At 42.7% G+C, this 18,964-nt stretch overlaps 1 protein-coding gene across 2 annotated transcripts in view; it reads left to right on the top strand.

Annotated features, from left to right (window-relative positions):
- Window positions 1-18,964, top strand: part of LOC140715460 (fibroblast growth factor receptor 2-like) — a 182,349-nt gene that overhangs the window by 16,617 nt on the left and 146,768 nt on the right. Inside the window, exons 2-3 of one of the 2 annotated variants that reach the window (XM_073027689.1) lie at window positions 5,903-6,003; window positions 15,530-15,628. The gene's annotated coding sequence lies outside the window, so the exon portion shown is untranslated. The remainder of the gene's footprint in view (window positions 1-5,902; window positions 6,004-15,529; window positions 15,629-18,964) is intronic. The other variant, XM_073027690.1, reaches the window with a different exon arrangement.

Below are 18,964 nucleotides of genomic sequence, written 5' to 3' on the forward strand. Positions count from 1 at the left end.
AAAGGAGCAAAAAAAAAGTGAGGTAGTGTACATCGGTTCATTGTTCATTCAGAAATCTCCTAACTCCATGAGACATTTAATGTAATAATGTTCATGTCATACCAATTAACCTTTGGAAATTCAGATAAACTCTTGCCACGGTTTGCCCCATATCTGTAGTCATAGTTACAACTTCAGAAAACTCTTACCAAATTTGTTAAAAACAGTCTACATGGAACATCGTTGATTCTCTTTTTATATTATGATTTTCTATGTTACTACAGTCTGAATCTTTTTCCTGACAACTGGCGTAAGACTAACTGCCTACAATTTTCCAACTGTCTCTTTTTTTTAATATTAGGCATTTACATGTGCTACCATCTAAACTGCTTCACAATTGAGGGAATTGAAGGGTGCGTGCATTTCTGCAGCCTCCTTTTGTAGTACACTATAATGGTGGCTGTTGGGTCCAATGGATATTTCTCCTTTGTTAATAACTCCTTAAGTAATTACTTTCGTGGTGATTGCTTGAGAACAAACTAAAAGTCCCTGCGAGGCTAAGTGAGGGAATATCGCACTGTATGATGTGCTTCCAACCAACTGAGTTCCAAGTCAAAAAAGTACATTTCATCCTTTATTACAAACCAACAATAAAATCATTTGGCTCTTCTGTAACTCATGTAAAACAAAAACGAGCGAGACGAGTGTAATTGGATCAAATTCAAACAAAAACGAGCGTAATTGAATCAAAAACAAACAAGGACGAGCGGTCAAAGAGGAGCGTAATTGAATCAATTTCAAACATGGACGAGCAATTTTATTGTTGGTTTGTAATGAAAGATTAAACGTACCTTTTTGTCTTGGAAGTCAGTTTGTTGGAAGCACATTGTATAGTGCGATACTCCCTCATTTAACCTCTCAGTGACTTTTAGTTTGTCAACAAAAAATATGCGCTCCCTACAGTTGCCAAGCAGGTCAACAGGTGACTATATTGATTTATTTCTATTGCCATCCAGTGCTGCATGCCGCCCAAATCCATGTGACAAACTACCTTAATGCAGAGTGAGGATGCACAACACAAATACACTACAGACAGACAATAAGTAAACATGGCTGCTACAACTTTATTCTTCCATGAAGATGCTTAGGTATACTTATGTCAGGTATAATGAATCAGATGTTTAATCCTTTAGCCATTACTTCCTGATATACTGTAACTTTAGCTTCTGCCTCCACGGGAAACTGTTTATTGTAGCAGCCCTCTGTTAACACATTTATAGAAGTTTCTATTTTGGTTTTATTTCATGGAAGTTTGCCCTCATATTCTATCTTCTGTATTAACTTTTTTGAGGATGTGATTCTAAAACTCGAAATCCTCGGGCTTATAACTCTCCTTGATAGCATTGGAAACATTTTATTTTAATCTAATATATGTTAATCATCCTTAGTTGGTTACAGATGCATCGATTTTCCCAAGGGATTTTTTTCTAATACTCCATCTGAGTGTACATTTTTTTCATGTTGCAGTTGCTTATCGACTGGAAAAATCTTTTAATCTAATTTTCTAGCCCATTTTAGTCAATTCAGCTCTATATCCATGGTTCAGGACTAATTTAAGGCTGAATCGTATTTCCTTTGCACATAAATATTTGTCATATTACAGCCCTTTTTATGTTAAGGATATCTTACTTACACTAATTAGCCCTGTCAAGTTGCACAAAATCCAACCTCCAAACAATTTTTGCCAATTTGATTTGTCCAATCAGTAGGAAATAGTCTCAACCAATAATTCATGGTATTTGTTAATATTTTCTAATTAATACGTCAGTAATACCTCTCTGTTACTGTGGTTAGAGGGTAAGGTGGGGAAGGAGCTGTAAACCACTCAACAGTATTTGTTTCTGTTATTTTTTGTTTCCACTCATGTTGATGATGCTTACTGTTCTTTTGGACCAAGGTCATTATTTCATTTTAATCCCTTATTATAAGAGCTGCCCCATCTTTTCTCTTTTCAGCTTTATCTATCCTTTCTGAATGTTAATCACTCTGATATACTGTATTCCTGCTTTTGGTTACTAAACAAACGTACTACACTGACGGTTATTAGATCAATTTGATTGTTTTATTGGCTTTGAGCATTTTAGCAATTTGCCATTTAAACTTATTCTGGCTATTCAAATGGTAACTGGAGATGAGGAGGAATTTCCTTAGCCAGAGAGTGGTGAATCAGTGGAATCCACTGCCACAGGTGATTGTAGAGGTTAAGTCATTCGGTATATTTAAGGTTGAGGTTGGTAGATTCTTGATTAGTCAGGGTATGAAGGGAAGGCAAGAGATTGGGGCTGAGAGGGAAAATGGATCAGCCATGATGAATGGTAAAGCAGATTCAATGAGCCAGATGGCCTAATTCTGCTTCTATATCTTATGGTCTTTTGGTAACCTTGTTTCATAGTAGTGACTGGACCCTTTTTTTTAATGTAACCTTCACCTTCCTTATATAGATTAAACCCTTAGCTAAAGCCTGAATTCACTATCACTACTATAGGACAGCTTATTTTAAATTGACTCTGCCCTAACTTCCCTCTTTATTAGCTTCTATGTGCTATGAAGTAAAACCTCGATTCTACTATTTGAGCCATGCTTTCAATTCCCTGATCTGTTCAACTCCATACCAAGGAACAATCGAATCATAACTACTCTTGATATTCTTCTTTTAACTTCATTCGCAGCTCCTCAAACTCTCAGCAGAACCTAACTGCTAATTCTCCGCTTCCTATATAGAACAGGACAACCTGGATCTTCTTTCTTGCAGCTCCAAATTCTCTAGACACAGGCCTTCCCATTATGGCAACACAGTGCATTGTGTCCCACCCTTTGCTGAATTTTGTACCCATGTTCCAACAATATCACATACCCACAGCTTTACCTGGCATCCATTGGGCAAAGGATAAAAGATGAAGTTCCTGCATTGTTAAATAATGGCCTAATGTGGTCAGACTTTCTTTCAAGCTACTGCCTAAGCCAAGTGGTGGGACTGCTTTTGGGATCAAAATGTGCGTATTCTTTTCTCCGCCCGTGATTATTGTGTTCAGGTTTAAGCAGTAAATTTCAGAATGAAGTAGTAAGTTATTTTCAATGTTGGCGTAGCAGGCGACATCAGAGAGTGGCAGTAGATGGTTGCCTCTCTGACTGGAGGCCTGTGACTAGTGGTGTACTGCGGGCAATGTTGCTGAGGCCATTGTTGTTTATCATCTATATTAATGATTTGGATGATAATGTGGTAAACTAGATCACCAAATTTGCAGATGACAACCAGATTGGGGATGTGGTGGACAGCAAGAAAGGCTACCAAAGCTTTCAGCAGGATCTGGCACATACTAGATGGGCCTTTTGAAGATGCCCTTGATGCTGAGGAGGCTAGTGTCTTGAGTTTACAACTTTCTTCAGCTTTTTTTCTAATCCTGTGCTTCCATGCCAGTTGGTGATGCAGTCAATTAGGATGCTGTCCACGGAACATGTGTAGTAATTTTTGGAAGTCTTCGGTGACATATCAAGTCTCCCCAAACTCCTAATGAAATTTAGCCAGCATTGTGCTTTCTTTGTAGTTGCATTAATATGTTGGGCCCTGGATAGATCTTCAGAGATGTTGTCACCCAGGAATTTGAAACTGCTCACCTTTTCCACTCATCACACAAATTTATTTAGGTATCCTTGGAGCTGCAAGGCCCATTCTTGATTTTTTTTTGGTTTATTTGAAGAAAATACTGTGTTCATTTTAGGCATGTTTATTCAGTGAATATATAGTCACTGTGAACTCTGCTCAGTCTTCCTCACATTCCACTATTGGAAAGCCTTATTACATGAGAGCTTCAATCACAGTTTATCATACCTTATCATCCAGATAGATAAGCTGCATGCCATCACATGTTAAGTGAACTAGAATCAACAACTTACATATTGGTGAATAGGTTCGATGTTAGTAAATATCTATAGCTACTTTTTAAGCATATGAATTATGATTATATTTGCTTTGTTTTTCTTTATTGTACTTTTATTAACTGTAGCAGGTTAACAAATCATTGTATTAATGAGCCTATTTTTTAAAGTTTTAGCAATACGGTGTGGAATAGGGCCTTTGAGCTATGCCATCCCAGCAACCCCCGACAAACCCCATTAACCTTAACCCAATGAAAGGACAATTTACAATGACCAATTAACCTACCTACTATGCCATTGGATTGTGGAAGAAATTGGAGGACCCAGAGAAAACCCAAGCATTCCACGGAGAAGATGTACAGAGTCTGCTCATAGAACGATGTTAGAATTGTACGCCTTGAGTTGAAGTAGCGTCATGCTGACCGCTAGCTACTGTGGTGCTTTTTAATAAGAAGTAGAGTCACAATGGTTGCGACTTGAAAGGAGGCCATTTGGCCAATAAAGTGCACAGAAGCAGTCCTTTCAGTCCACTGTCCAACTATCAAGCACCAATTTACATTAATCATACATTAATCTCACTTTTTATACTTCCCACACTCTTATCAACATCCTGGTCAGCACAGGCATTGTGGGCTGAAGGGCTGGTTCCCATGCTGTACTGTATGTTTAATTTTCCCCATATTCCTTTACTTAGCAACACATTAGGGACAAATTACAGTGTCCAATGAACATACTAATCCACATATCTTTTAGGATGTAGAAGGAAAGCTAGACATTCACAGGGAGAACATGCAAACTCGACACATCCAGCAGCCGAGGTCAGGATTAACCCCAATCTGTATTACTGTGAAGTGATGGTTTAACTGGTTGCAGTACTGTGCCTATATGTAACATCAAACCTGTTCCTTTCCCCTCACTTTTTTGAATTGTTTTCTTTGAGATATTCAGCCTATTTTTAACAATACAATTGAATTGGATTTTGGATCCTTCATGATTTTAATTACCTCTGTTAAATCTTCACTTCCCCAATCTGAATATGTTATTGATGTCCCTCAACCGTGGAATCTTTTGGACCCGTTTGCACCTTCTACACTCTCACCAATGCCTTCATATTTTTCCTAAAGCGTAGCTTCCAGAACTTGTCACAGAACTTCCATGTTACCCAAACAACTTTTTTTTAAATATAAAGTTTATCAGGACTTTTTTTCATGTATGCAACTTCTTTATGAAGGCTAGGATTCAATGTGTATCTTAATTTTTGAAAGTTTCTTAATTCCTGTGCCACATAGAAATATAACAGCAGTTAAAGAACAATTGACATATCTAAACAAATCGCTATGTTCATCTTTAACAGGTTTTTGCAACTAATGAGCAGTTGCCGAGCACATACTGTATAACCATTCAACATCAGCAAAACCAAAAGACTTTTTTTAAAAAATCGCTTTCAAGGATTCTTTACAAATCATGCTATCAGTATTATTTTTATTTGCACAGTTTGTCTTCTTTTGCAGTTTGGCTTTGGCCAGTCTTTGAACGGTTATACATAGTTTTTTGTAAAATTCTGTTGTGTTTTTTCATATAAATGTCTACAAGAAAATGAAGTACGGTAATATATACTGTGTGTATTTTAATAATAAATTTAGTTTGGATTTTTATATCTCTCTGTTCTTATACCATTTAACAAATTGTGTCTTCTAGTTTATATTGACTTTTATTCTTCCTATCAAAATCTAACATCTCATTTCTCAGCAGTAAGATTTGTCTACCATCCAATCATTCATCGTACCAGCCTTTCTACACTACCCTCCTCATATTTCAGTACACTCCTCCTCACACTTCTAAGTTTTATGTTATCTGCATATTTGGAAATTGTGTCCTGTATATCCAAGTCATTAATATATATTATATTCATGTCAGTATGCATGATGTTGCATGACTGATGCAAGAAAAATGTGGAAACTAATCATTTTAACTTTTATTTTCATAGCATCTTTTTGAATGGACTTATAACCAAGTGCTTTGCTGAACTTTTTTTTGGTCTCAATGATGAGTTCCTGTGAAATGCCTTGATGAAAAGAGAAACCAAATGTGAGTTGCAAATTAATTTTCAGGAGATTTTAATTGCGTAAAATGTTTGCCCAAATGACTAGTTATGTTAGTTCAATTCTAAGTACATTTAATAATCAATGTATTTGTACAGAATACAACTCTGAGATTCATCCTCCTGAATTTTTGCTCTTTGGTACAGTACCAACTATTTAAACTTTTATATAGAAATATTTCCTACAAATGGCTAATACTTACACCTAAAAATTGCCTGGCTCAGGTGAAAAATTTGTTAGAATTTTGGGTGTAGTAAATTCTGAATTTCAATCAGATTGCTTGAAGTTGTAGTTAATTGATGCTACTGTGGAGTGGGAAGGGAACATAGTACGATACTTGAAACTGGAAAACTCATTCTGCATACCATCGGGTTTTTGACTACTCAAGTGGAATATGAGGTGTTATTTCTCTAGTTTGCATTTTCCTCACTGTGGCGATAGAAAAGACCAAGGACAAGCAAATCAGTGTGGGAATGGGAAGGAAGTGGTGTGTCTTCTCCGCATCATTTCCAGTGCAATCAGATCCTTCCTATAGTGTCCCAACCAGAACTCTACACAATACTCGAGTTGGGTCTATCGAATGTTTTACTAAATTGTAACCTGATGTCTCTGCTGTTACATTCTGTGCCATGTCTGCAGAAGTCAAGCATCACAGATTGATCTGTTCTGCCACTTATAAGAATCTCTAGACTTGTATCAAAAAGGTCCCTTTGGTCATGACCTCTGATGGCTGTGTATTACCTACACATATTGAACCTTCCAAAATACATCATTTCACATTTGACAGGAATAAATTCCTTCTGCTGTTGCTGTGCAGTTGATCAATATCAGGTTGTAATCTAAGACAATCCTCTTTGTTATTTGGAGTACCATTAAATGTTTGTGTCTTCTTCATACTTATGGATTATATCTCATATATTCAAATGCAAGTTGTTAATATTTATCAGAAATTTCAAGAGTATCAGTATTAACCCTTGTGAAAGACTACTGACTGGGGATCGCTAATTGGAAAAACAAGCTTCCACTACCACCCACTGCCTCCTATTACCTAACTAATCTTGTATCCAGTCGGCCAGCTTGCCTTACATCCCATGAATAAGAGAAGCAATTTTTTATGATTCCCTTTTAATGTCATGATTTGTTTGTGCCCTATTTCTGGTGAAGACCATGACCATAAGACATAGGAGCAGAATTAGGCCATTCCATTGAGTCTACTCCACCTTTCCATCATGGCTAATCCTGGATCCCACTAACCATGAACTTGATGAATTTGAATCTATCTGAAAATATGCCATCCACTTCCTCCTTGGGTGACGATATGGCATTTCTTCCAGGAACTTTGAAAATATCCTTTAATCTTTTCCTTGTCACTCAGAATATGATGACTGTATTAAAAGAACATTGTAGACATTGGTAATTCTGATTGGGTAGTTTCATAACTCATTATTGCTTGCTTAAATTTAGTCTAATGGTAAGAGAGAGGTTTCACCAGCATTTGACTGCTGACTTAATACTTGATGGATACCTTAGTTATGATGGTGCAGGTAAGGTTCTGGTAGCTGCCAACAAGAATGTCAGCAGCTGTAACACCAGTGTTTATTTTCTCTGTATTTTAATGGATTTCAACAGTGCTAGTGTGTTCAGAATGATTTAAAATATAATAGAGAATGATACAAGCATCATAGCATGTTTTTAAAAATTATGTACCCTGTGCTTTTTCCATTTTACCACCTTTTGGATGAGATTTGAAGTCCTAGTGCTGCTTCACAATATCACCTGTATCGCTGCAACCTAACTTCTGGAACAATGCTTAAATTTACTGTAGAATCCACTCAGATGATCCTTATGATTGAGAATGTCTTATTCTAGACCAGGGGTTCCCAACCTCTTTTATTGACCAATACCATTAAGCAGGGGGTCTGTGACCCCAGGTTGGGAACCCCTGCTCTAGACAATCAACCAAGGCCAATGGCCGATTTTGAACAAGTTACCTGAGAAGCTGCGGTGGGAGGTGATTTGAAGACCTCATGAGGGAGGGCATTAATGGACAAAGCCTGCAATATCTCGAGAACCTGGGTAGACAAAAGTCCTTCGACCTGCTAGACCCCAATCTGCTCCACCGTGATTTCATCCAGAGCTGAACTAGATGACAGAACTTAACCACTGATGCTTGATGTCTTTACTCTTCGCATCAAAGTCATCTACCAAAGTTCAAAGTAAAATTTATTATCAGAATACATACATGTCACCACATACAACCCTGAGATTCTTTTTCTGTGGGCATACTTAGTAAATCTATAGAACAGTAATTAAACTGTAAACTTCAGGAACTATAGACAGTAAACAAACTCTGCAAATGCAGATATAAATCAATAGCAATAAATAATGAGCATGACATAACAATATAACAAGAGTCCTTGAATGAGTGTAGCCATTCCCTTTTGTTCAAGAGCCTGATAGTTGAGGGGTACCTGATGGCAGCAGTGAGAAAAGAACCCTGCCTGGGTGGTGAGAATTTTTGATGATGGATGTTGCTTTTCTACAGCAACATTTTATGTAGATGCGCTCAATGGTTGGGAGGGTATTACCCATGATGTACTGAGCCAAATCCACTACCTTTTGTAGGATTTTCCACTCAAAATCATTGGTGTTCCCATACCATGCCGTAATGCAGCCAGTCAGCACACTTCTCACCACACATCTATAGACGTTTGCCAAGGTTTTTGATGACATGGCAAACCTCTGCAGACTCCTGAGGAAGAAGAGGCGCTGTTGTGCTTTCTTCGCAGTATTATTTATATAATGAGTCCTCTGAAATAGTGACACCCAGGAATTTAAAGTTATAGACTCTGTCAGTCTCTGGTCCTCTGATGAGTACTGGCTCATGGACCTTTAGTTTCCCTCTTCTGAAGTCTATAATCAGTTCCTTGGTCTTATTAACATTGAGCTGGAGGTGATTGTTATTACACCACTCAGTCAGGTTTTCAATCTCACTCCTGTATGCTGATTCATCTCCTTTGATCTGGCCCACAACAGTGATGTCATCAGCAAACTTGAATATGGCGTTGAAGCTGTACTGAGCCACACAGTCATAGGTATGATGCACCATCAATAACTCTGGGAGACGGGAGGTGAACGTTAGGCTTTTATTAGCAGCAAAAGAGACCACGACATCTTGGAGACTGAGGGAGGAGCAGTGCCTCCAACCGCTTTTATACAGGGGTCTGTGGGAGGAGCTACAGGAGCAGTTAGCAGAGGGCGTGTCCAGACAGGTATACATAGTTTACCACATTCACCCCCCCCCCTTTGTTTTAAAAGAGAGTCCTCACGGGGCGAAGTTTCTTACAAATATATTTACAGGTTAAGTTTATCAGGCGGTCGAGTCTGTCGCTGCGATCTACGTAGCACCGGTGGTCATTGCACCAGTGACGGTGGTTGTGCTGACTCCGGCCTGACTTGAGGTGTCAGCCCGTTAGGCCTCAGTAATCCCTCATGCGTGTGCGAGGCGCCCGGTATGGGAGTGTCGTGAGGAGTCTGTGTAGGGCTTGATGTGCGCGGTGTTTCATGGGTATATACCTCGGTGGGTACGGGGTTCATAGTCACCGTGGAGTGTTCGGGGTAGGTGTCTGGTGCTCCTGCGGGCGCCAGGTCATGAACGGAGACCGTGTCCTCCCACCCATCAGGTAAGACCACGTAGGCATACTGGGGGTTCACATGAAGTAGGTGAACCCTCTCGACCATCGGGGAGTATTTATTGCTCCTCACATATTTCCGGAGCAGCACTGGCCCTGGGGACGTCAGCCAAGCCGGTAGGGTGGTCCCAGTGGCAGACTTCCTCGGAAAAGAGTCGCTCATGAGGGGTGGCATTGGTGGACATACATAACAGGGAGTGGAGTGCCTCAGGGAGGACCTCCTGCCAGTGAGAGACCAGCAATCCCTTTGACCTAAGGGCTAAGAGTGTGGCCTTCCACACAGTGGCATTCTCCCTCTCTACCTGTCCATTCCCCCGGGATTACCCCGTAGCAATACCCCTAGCCAGCAGGTACTGGCGCAGCTCGTCACTCATAAAGGAGGACCCTCTATCACTGTGGATATAGCAGGGATATCCGAACAGAGTGAAGAGCTGGCGCAGGGCTTTTATGACGGACGTGGCAGTGGTATCGGGGCAGGGGATGGCAAAGGGGAACTGCGAGTACTCGTCGATTATGTTGAGAAAATAGACATTGCGGTCGGTGGAGGGAAGGGGGCCCTTAAAGTTGACACTCAGTCGCTCAAAGGGGCGGGTGGCCTTGATAAGTTGTGCCTTTTCAGGACGGTAGAAGTGCGGTTTGCACTCAGCGCAGACTTGACAGTTCCTGGTCATCGTCCTGATTTCCTCAAGGGAGTAAGGCAGGTTCCGGGCTTTCACGAAATGGTAAAGTCGGGTGACCCCCAGGTGGCAAAAGTCTGCATGGAGGGTGTATAGCCGGTCGAGCTGTGCTCTGGCACATGCTCCCCGGGATAGGGCATCAGGGGGCTCATTGAGCCTTCCAGGCTATTACTGGATATCACAGTTGTAGGTGGAGAGTTCTATTCTCCACCTCAAAATTTTATCATTTTTGATTTTGCCCCGCTGTTGTTTGCTAAACATGAACGCAACTGAGCGCTGGTCGGTCAGCAAGGTGAACCTTTTGCCGGCGAGATAGTGCCTCCAGTGCCTAATAGCTTCTTTCTCCACTGCGGAGTGCCAAATTTCAGGGCCTTGAAGGGTACGAGAGAAGAATGCTACTGGCCTGCCTGCCTGATTGAGGGTAGCAGCAAGCGCGAAGTCGGAGGCGTCGCTCTCTACTTGGAAGGGAATGGTCTCGTCCACCGCATGCATCGTTGCTTTGGCAATGTCCCCTTTAATGCAGCTGAAGGCCGCGTGGTCCTCGGCTGAGAAGGGAAATGCGGTGGACTTGACCAGGGGCGGGCCTTGTCTGCGTAGTGAGGGACCCATTGGGCGTAATAGGAAAAGAAGCCCAGGCACCGTTTGAGGGCTCTGAGGGTAGTGGGAAGAGGGAGTTCTAACAGGGGGTGCATATGGTTGGGATCAGGGCCAATGACCCCGTTCTCCATGACATACCCAAGGACAGCAAGTTGGGTGGTTCCGAACACACACTTGTCCCTGTTATAGGTAAGGTTAAGAGCTTTGGCCGCTTGGAAAAATCGTTGGAGGTTGGTGTCGTGGTTCTGCCAGTCGTGACCTCAGATGGTGATGTTATCCAGATATGGGAACGTGGCCTTCAGTTGGCACTGGTCCACCATCCGGTCCATTTCCCTCTGGAAGACAGAGACACCATTCGTGACACCGAAGGGGACGCGCAGGAAGTGATAGAGCCTGCCGCCCGCCTTGAAGGCGGTGTAGGGGCGGTCCTCCGGGTGGATGGGGAGCTGATGGTAAGCGGATTTTAGGTCTATGGTCGAGTACACCTTGTACTGAGCTATCTGATTGACCGTATCCGCGCTGCGGGGTAGTGGGTATGCGTCAAGCTGAGTGAACCTATTGATGGTCTGGCTATAGTCCACGACCATCCTATTTTTCTGCCCTATCCGAACAACAACCACCTGGGCCCTCCAAGGACTTGTGCTTGGCTCAATGATCCCCTCCCTGAGCAGCCGCTGCACCTCCGACTGAATGAAGGCCCTGTCCCCCGCGCTGTACCTCCTGCTTTTAGTTGCCACAGGTTTACAGTTGGGGGTCAGGTTGGCGAACAGCGGTGGGGGAGGGATCTTGAAGGTGGAGAGGCTGCAAGTGGTGTCAGTAGTGTGGCTGTTGGCATGGTGCTGGGTGGGATGTGCGGGTTGGTGTGTGTATGTGGTCAGTAGCGGGGTATATGACGAAGTCCCACAAAACTGAGGATTTCTGACAGTGATTGGTGGGAGGGGCCCGTCATACTCCATTGTCACACTTTTCAGGTGGCTCTGGAAGTCGAGCCCCAATAGCACAGGGGCACACAGTTGAGGCATGACCAGTAGCGCAAAGTCCCGATATTCTGTGCCCTGCACCACCAATGTCGCTACACCCCCCCCCCCCCCGGATGTCTGTGGAATGCGATCCAGAAGCCATGGTGACCTTCTGGCTTACCGGCTATGTCAGGAGTCCACAGCGTTGCACTGTATCCGGGCGAATAAAACTCTCAGTGCTGCCCGTGTCAAACAGGCAGCTAGTCCTGTGCCCCTCCACCAGGATGTCCATCATTGACCTTGTGAGCTGGTGTGGAGCGCTTTGGTCGAGGGTCATGGAGGCCAGAGTTGAATCGCCGTCTTGGTGCCCAGTAAGCACCCGTGGGTCGGAGGTGGGGCGAGGTGGCGCCGACAAAGATGGCCGCCCCCATGCCTCGCATGCGGCGGGCAGGCAAGATGGCCGCCCCCCATGCCTCGCACAAGGCGGGCAGGCAAGATGGTGACCCCCATGCCTCGCACGCGGCGCTGCTCGACTCCACTTGTGGTTTGGACTTACAGGCCTTGGCGAAGTGGCCCTTCTTTCCGCAGCTGGAGCAAGTGGGTGCTTTTCTTTCGGGGGTGCTTTTCGAGTCCGCAGAAGTAACACTGCGCGGACTTGCGACTGGCAGCAGCCGTGGTCGACTTGCCGGTGGGTTGCGGGGTCTGCAGCGTCCATGGGGCCGGTGGGAGATCGCACGCCTGGACAGCATCAGCGTTGTGCAGAGCGGCCTCCAGCGTGTCGGCCAGCCCTATCACCGAATGTAAGGTAAGATCGGTGTGTTCCAGCAACCACTGGTGCACGTACACTGACCTGATCCTCGTAATGAAGGTGTCTTGTACCAGGAGCTCCGCATGCTGTTCTGCCGTCAGTCCCCTGCAGTCGCAGGCCCACACGAGTGTCTGTAGTGTCCGGACAAACTCAGCGCTCGACTCTCCGGCCTGCTGCCGCCGTGTCGCTAAGTGATGTCTTGCGTAGACGGTGTTCACCGGCCGCTGGTATTATCTTTTGAGGGCATCCATCACACCCTTGTAGTCTGTTTGGTGTCTGATCATGGACTAGACCCTTCCATTGACTCTGGAGAGGAGAACCCTACGCCTTGTGGCAGGGTCGGTCACATGAATCTCCTCTAGGTACAATTCGAAGCATGCCAGCCAGAGTTCGAAAGCGTCGCCGGCTTCCTGGGATTGTGGGTCGAGATCCAGTCTGTCTCGTCGTAAAATGCTCTCCATGTTTTAATATTGCTGCTAATAAAATTGATGCACCATCAATAACTCTCGGAGACGGGAGGTGAACGATAGGCTTTTATTAGCAGCAAAAGAGACCACAACATCTTGGAGACTGAGGGAGGAACAGTGCCTCCAATCACCTTTATACAGGGGTCTGTGGGAGGAGCCACAGGAGCAGTCAGCAAAGGGGCATGTCCAGACAGGTATACATAGTTTACCACAAGGTATAAAAGAAGGAAAGCGAGGGTTAAGTACACATCCTTGCGGTACTATGATAAAGGCAGGTGCTAGTGCAATGCATGTCTTTGGTCCTGCAGAAGGTAGATATTTCTGTTCCTGTAAGAGAGTGACCTGTGACCTGGGGCAGCATGGTAGTGTGCAGTTAGTGTAATGGCTTACAGCACCAGCAACCCAATTCCCATCGCCGTCTATAAGAAGTTTGTACATTTTGTACATCTTCCGGTGCTCCAGTTTCCTTTCAAATTCCAAAGATGTAAGGTTTAGTAGATTAATTGGGCAGTGCAGACTCATTGGGTCAGAAGGGCCTGTTACCATCCTGTATCTCTACATAAAAAGAAAATGAACAAATTTCTAGCAAATTTGTATTGATGAAGAAAGAATGGCTGCGCGTGTATACTGTAATATCCTTTGCTCCTGGAAGATTGTGAGCTACACACAGATAGTCATGTTTTTATCCATTGAGAGCAGCACTCTGCTCACACAAGTCATCTCATTGCTTGATGTGAAAAGTAACCAGCTTGCAGGTGGCATCTTTCTTAGTACCATATCTGTAATTTTGGATAACATATGGTAGAGACTGTACCTCCAGGTGAACTATAGTGAGATAACATTTAAATGTTATGTTTTTTTTTCATTCTAATTAATTTTCCTACCCTTGCATACATTTATTAATAATCATTCTAAATGGGTAGAGCCTACGTGAAGAGATTAATGTCAACGCTCAGCAAAGAAGGGCATATCACCTCTAGGGTGGAAGTCATGGTCATCTTTTCCATTAAGATCTTGGAAGTAGAATTTTCTTTGCTCCTTGTTACCCTACTGCATTTGGTGAGGGGCTTACTACTCATCTCAGTGCGCTCTTGCCTTAGCCTCGCATGAAACCATTTCAGATGTGGCCTTCTTTTAGCCTTCCTGTGTAGTATAGATGCACTGAACCTTCCACTAAGCAGTTTTCTTCCAACCACGTTGTTTACAAGGGATGGCAGACTGTGACTGGTTGGATCCCAGCTTAACTCTGTGTGATGTACACCCTTTTAACTATAACTGCTCAACCTGGTGGTGTAAGACTCTGATGTGAGGTTTTTCATTTATTTTATGCAGTATATATAAATATATTTTATTATGCTGTAGCAGTTAGGACATCACTATTACAGCTCAGGGTGTCAGAATTCGTAGTTCAGTTCCAATGCCATCTGTAAGAAGTTTGTATGTCCTTCCCATGAAACACATGGATTTCCTCCTTATGCTCATGGTTCCTCCTACAGTCCAAAAACATGTTGGTTATAGGTTAATAGGTCTTTGTAAATTGTCCCATGATTAGGCTATGGTTAAATAGGTAGGTTGTTGGGTGGTGCAGCTCATTGGGCCGGAAAAACCTGATCTGCTTCTTGTCTCTAAATAAACAGATATAAATAACATAGAAGGAAGTCATTCAACCTACTGACTTTTTACCAGCTCTCTGATTGTAAATCAAATTATTTTTCTGTAATGTATTCTCTCATATATGCCTATTATAATTTCCTTGATGTTTCACGAGCTACTTGCAATCGGTGTCATTGTACAGTCGCCAATTGACCTGATGAAGGGTCTCCGCCAAAACATCAACTATTTACTCTTTTCCATAGATGCCATCTGGCCTGCTGAGTTCTTCCAGCATTTTGTTTGTGTTGCAGCCAATTGATTTACCATTCTACAGGGATATGTGTAAAAGTACCAAAGGGAAACCCACGTGGTCACAGAAAGCATGCAGGTTGCAGGCAAATGACTCCAGAGGCCAGCATTGAAACCAGGTCACTGGTCAGCTGCACCATCTGTAGTGCTATTGTGAAACCTAATTATCACACCCCTCCAACTCGTCTCCTTCTATTGTTCCTTCCAGTTCCATCTCCTCTTTAATGGGGTGGCTTATATTAAAACCCTGCAAGCAGAAAATTGGAAAACAGCTGCATCCGTGAGCTGTGGTTACAGAGATGCAACAGCACAAATGCTAATGAGGGTATCAAATCAAGTAGGGTGTAATGGTTACAATAAAATCTTGTTAGCAAGGTTACCTGACAGATTATATGTTCTACTTACTCCAGAGCTGGTTTGGGGTTTGATCGTATCTCTGCGCATGAGGAAGAGGATAGTCCCTTGGGAGATGGAATAGATGCTGAACACCCAAAGATCCTCCTTCCAGGGTTGGTAGGATTTCTCTTATTCCTTGCTGTCATTGTCTAAATCAGAATCAGATTTATTGTCACTGACTGATGTGACATGAAAATTGTTGTTTTGCAGCACTTATACAGGATAAAATGACTAAAAAGTAAATAAATAATGCAAAAAAAACCAATAACAAGGTGTTGTTCAGGGGTTCATGGACTATTTAGAAGTCTGGCGCGGGAGGGGAAGAAGCTATTTTGAAATCGTTGAGTGTGAGTCTTAAGGTTCCTGTACCTCCTCTCTGATGATAGTAATGAGAAGAAGGCATGTCCAGGATGGTGAAGGTCCTTCATGATGGATCCTGCCTTCTTGTGGCACCGCCTCTTGAATATATCCTCAATGATGGAGAGGTTTTTGCCCGTGATGGTGTTGGCTGAGTTTATGGTCCTCTTGCGGCCTCTTGCAATCCTGTGCTTTGTAGCCTGCGCACCAGACAGTGATGCAACCAGTCAGAATGTTCTCTAACATACACCTATAGAAATTTGTCTTTGCTGACACTCCAATTCTCCTCAAACTCCTAATGGCATGCCTCCTTCATGATTGCATCAATGTGTTGGGGTCAGGGTAGATCCTCTGAGACATTGATGCCCTGTAACTTGAAGCTGCTTACCCATTCCACCATGGACACCTCAGTGAGGACTGATGTGTATTGTCCTGTCTTCCCTTCCTGGTCCACAATAAATTCCTTGTTTTTGATGGTTTTGAGCATGACACACTTAACCAGTCAGTCTGTCTCACTTCACTCCTGATGAAGGGTTTCGGCCTGAAACATTGTCACTACCTCCTCCCATAGATGCTGTCTGGCCTGCTGAGGTCTGCCAGCATTTTGTGTTTTTATTAGTCTGTCTCACTCCTGTTTCCCACCTTGTCTCCATCTGAGATTCTAGCAACAATAGCAGCATCATTGACAATGTTACAGATGATGTTTAAGTTGTGCTTAGCCACACAGTCATGAGTGTACAGAGGGTAGAGCAGTGGCCTAAGCATACATCCTTGCGGTGTGCCTGCATTGATTGAATTGATTGAAACAGGTGAAAGATATTTAGGACTTTCTAATTCACCTACAGTGTATTTGAAAGCTTGAGCTTTGTATGGGTAGTGTAGGAATTAGAGTTAATAGTGGAGCGGGAATGGGATTATGAACTGAGTCACAAATGATGTAATGCAGAGTGTGCATTGTGAGAAAGAAAGGGGGACATCAAGTATCAGAATTAAAGCAATATTTTTGGTGTGAGATTTGACACTTTTCTGTGGTACAGGTTTCTCGCTCTTAAAGGAAACCACTATAGCCACCTCTTGCCAAGTTCTTGAATTGGGGCCCTTTGATGATCTCTTGGCAGAGTAAGCCTACTTCTACTTGGTCATTCGGACTACATTGTTGCATTGAGTGAAGTATGGAGTTCTCTTCCTCACCCATGGAGTTTCTCTTTCCTCCTTGGCAAATATAAGATTTGATCTGCTGTCTGGCTGCCATTGACTGTGTACTTTTAAAGGCAGATATCTTTGATTTTTGCCTGAAAGAATGCTTGCAAGTATGCTAAATCAGTCTGGAACCAGATCAATGCCTTTTTAGGGCACGATTCAGGGTATAAATTTTGGCTCTGTCTTAAAATGTAGTTCTGTACCATTTCATGTCTTTTTGTGGTGTTTCCAGTTCAGATTAATTTTATACTCAGCATACCTACAACTCACAAACTATCAGCCAAAGTTTAATACCTAGACATTGATTCACCTAAGTTTTTGAAATTTAGTATTTGATACTCAGTGCTAAATGTAAGGAAGGTTATTTTGGTGAAGGGGTGAAAACGGGCACTAAATGAGTGCTGTGCTAATAGGACATTCCTGCTATGAAAGTCTTGCTTTAGTCTGTAATTTTGTTTCTAATTCTGATTACCATAATTTGAATTTGCCTGAAGGTGCTGAAACCTGTGGTTAGTGCACCCAGGCAGTAATTAGACTAAATTTCCATGGACTAAGTGTTTTCAGACATTACTGAAGGCATGCCAACTAGTACATAATGATGCAATTCTGATTTGTAATGGCCAAATCTGAGACTTTGTAGGTTGTTAAACAACGCACTTGAGATCTAGAGATGGAGGCATATCCTATTTGCTTCAGGAAGCTTTGTCTCTCACCTTTTACTGCAGCTGCCTTACCTCATGTCTCCTTCCCATTCCTTAAGGCACCCAGAGAATCCCTGGCATGTCCAGTCATTGCCTTTCTCCAAGTTAGTAATGCTCTTGTTTTTTTTCCAGATGAAGCTGCATGTGAATGTCTATATTTAATATTCTAATGGTAAACTGTCCCAGAAAGGTTTTCGATGTATTCTAGTATTCTGCTTCAAACCTGAACTGTAACATTTGATGGTCATATAAATCTGAATCAGAATCAGGTTTAATATCACCAGCATAAGTCATGAAATTTGTTGTTATGCTGCAGGTACTTTGCAATGCAAATTACAGTAAGAAGTGTATATATTTTAAAAAGTTTGATTAAGTAAGTAGTGCGCAAAAAGTAGTGAGGTGGTGTTCATGGGTTCAAAGTCCAATCAAAAATCTGATGGCAGAAAGGAAGAAGCTGTTTCTGAATCATTGAGTGTGTGCCTTCAGGCTCCCATTTCCCCTAATTGATAGTAGCAACGAGAAGACGCATGTCCTGGGCGATGGGGGTCCTGAATGATGGATGTCGCCTTTTTGAGTCATTGTTCCTTGAAGATGTCCTGGATGTTGGGGAGGCCAATGCCCATGATGGAGCTGACTGAGTTCACAACTTTCTGCAGCTTTTTCTGATCCTGCGCAGTACCCCCTTCCTTTCTAATCCAGATGAATAGTCTTGGTCCAAAGCATTGACTATTTATTCCCTTCCATAGATGTTGCCTGACTTGCTGAGTTCCTCCAGAATTTTGTGTGTGTTGTTCAAGATTGCTCTAGATTTCCAACATCTGTGGAATCTCTTGTGTTTATGAGCTTTTTTGCCAAGATTGCACATCCAGCTGAAAATGTGTTGAACTAGCATTTCAATTTGTGGCGTCATCTTGACCACCTTAGAGGACTGATTTATGGTACCTTAAATGTCCAGGGGGAAACAAGTCTCACATTACAGCTGAAATTAATTTAAGACCAAAAGGAAACTGTTGGCATCAAGAACGGAAACAAAGCACTGGAAGAACCCAGCAGATCTAGCAGCATCTCTGGTAACAAACAGATGGTCAATATTTTGAGTTAAGATTTTGAGCTCTAATTTTTCTTGTCTTATAAATACAGAACTAATTTGCCTCCTTGCTCCCTTGGTCTGAGAATAATGTGTAAAAGGAA

This window comes from Hemitrygon akajei, chromosome 23 (genome assembly GCF_048418815.1).
Source record: "Hemitrygon akajei chromosome 23, sHemAka1.3, whole genome shotgun sequence".
NCBI lineage: Eukaryota > Metazoa > Chordata > Chondrichthyes > Myliobatiformes > Dasyatidae > Hemitrygon > Hemitrygon akajei.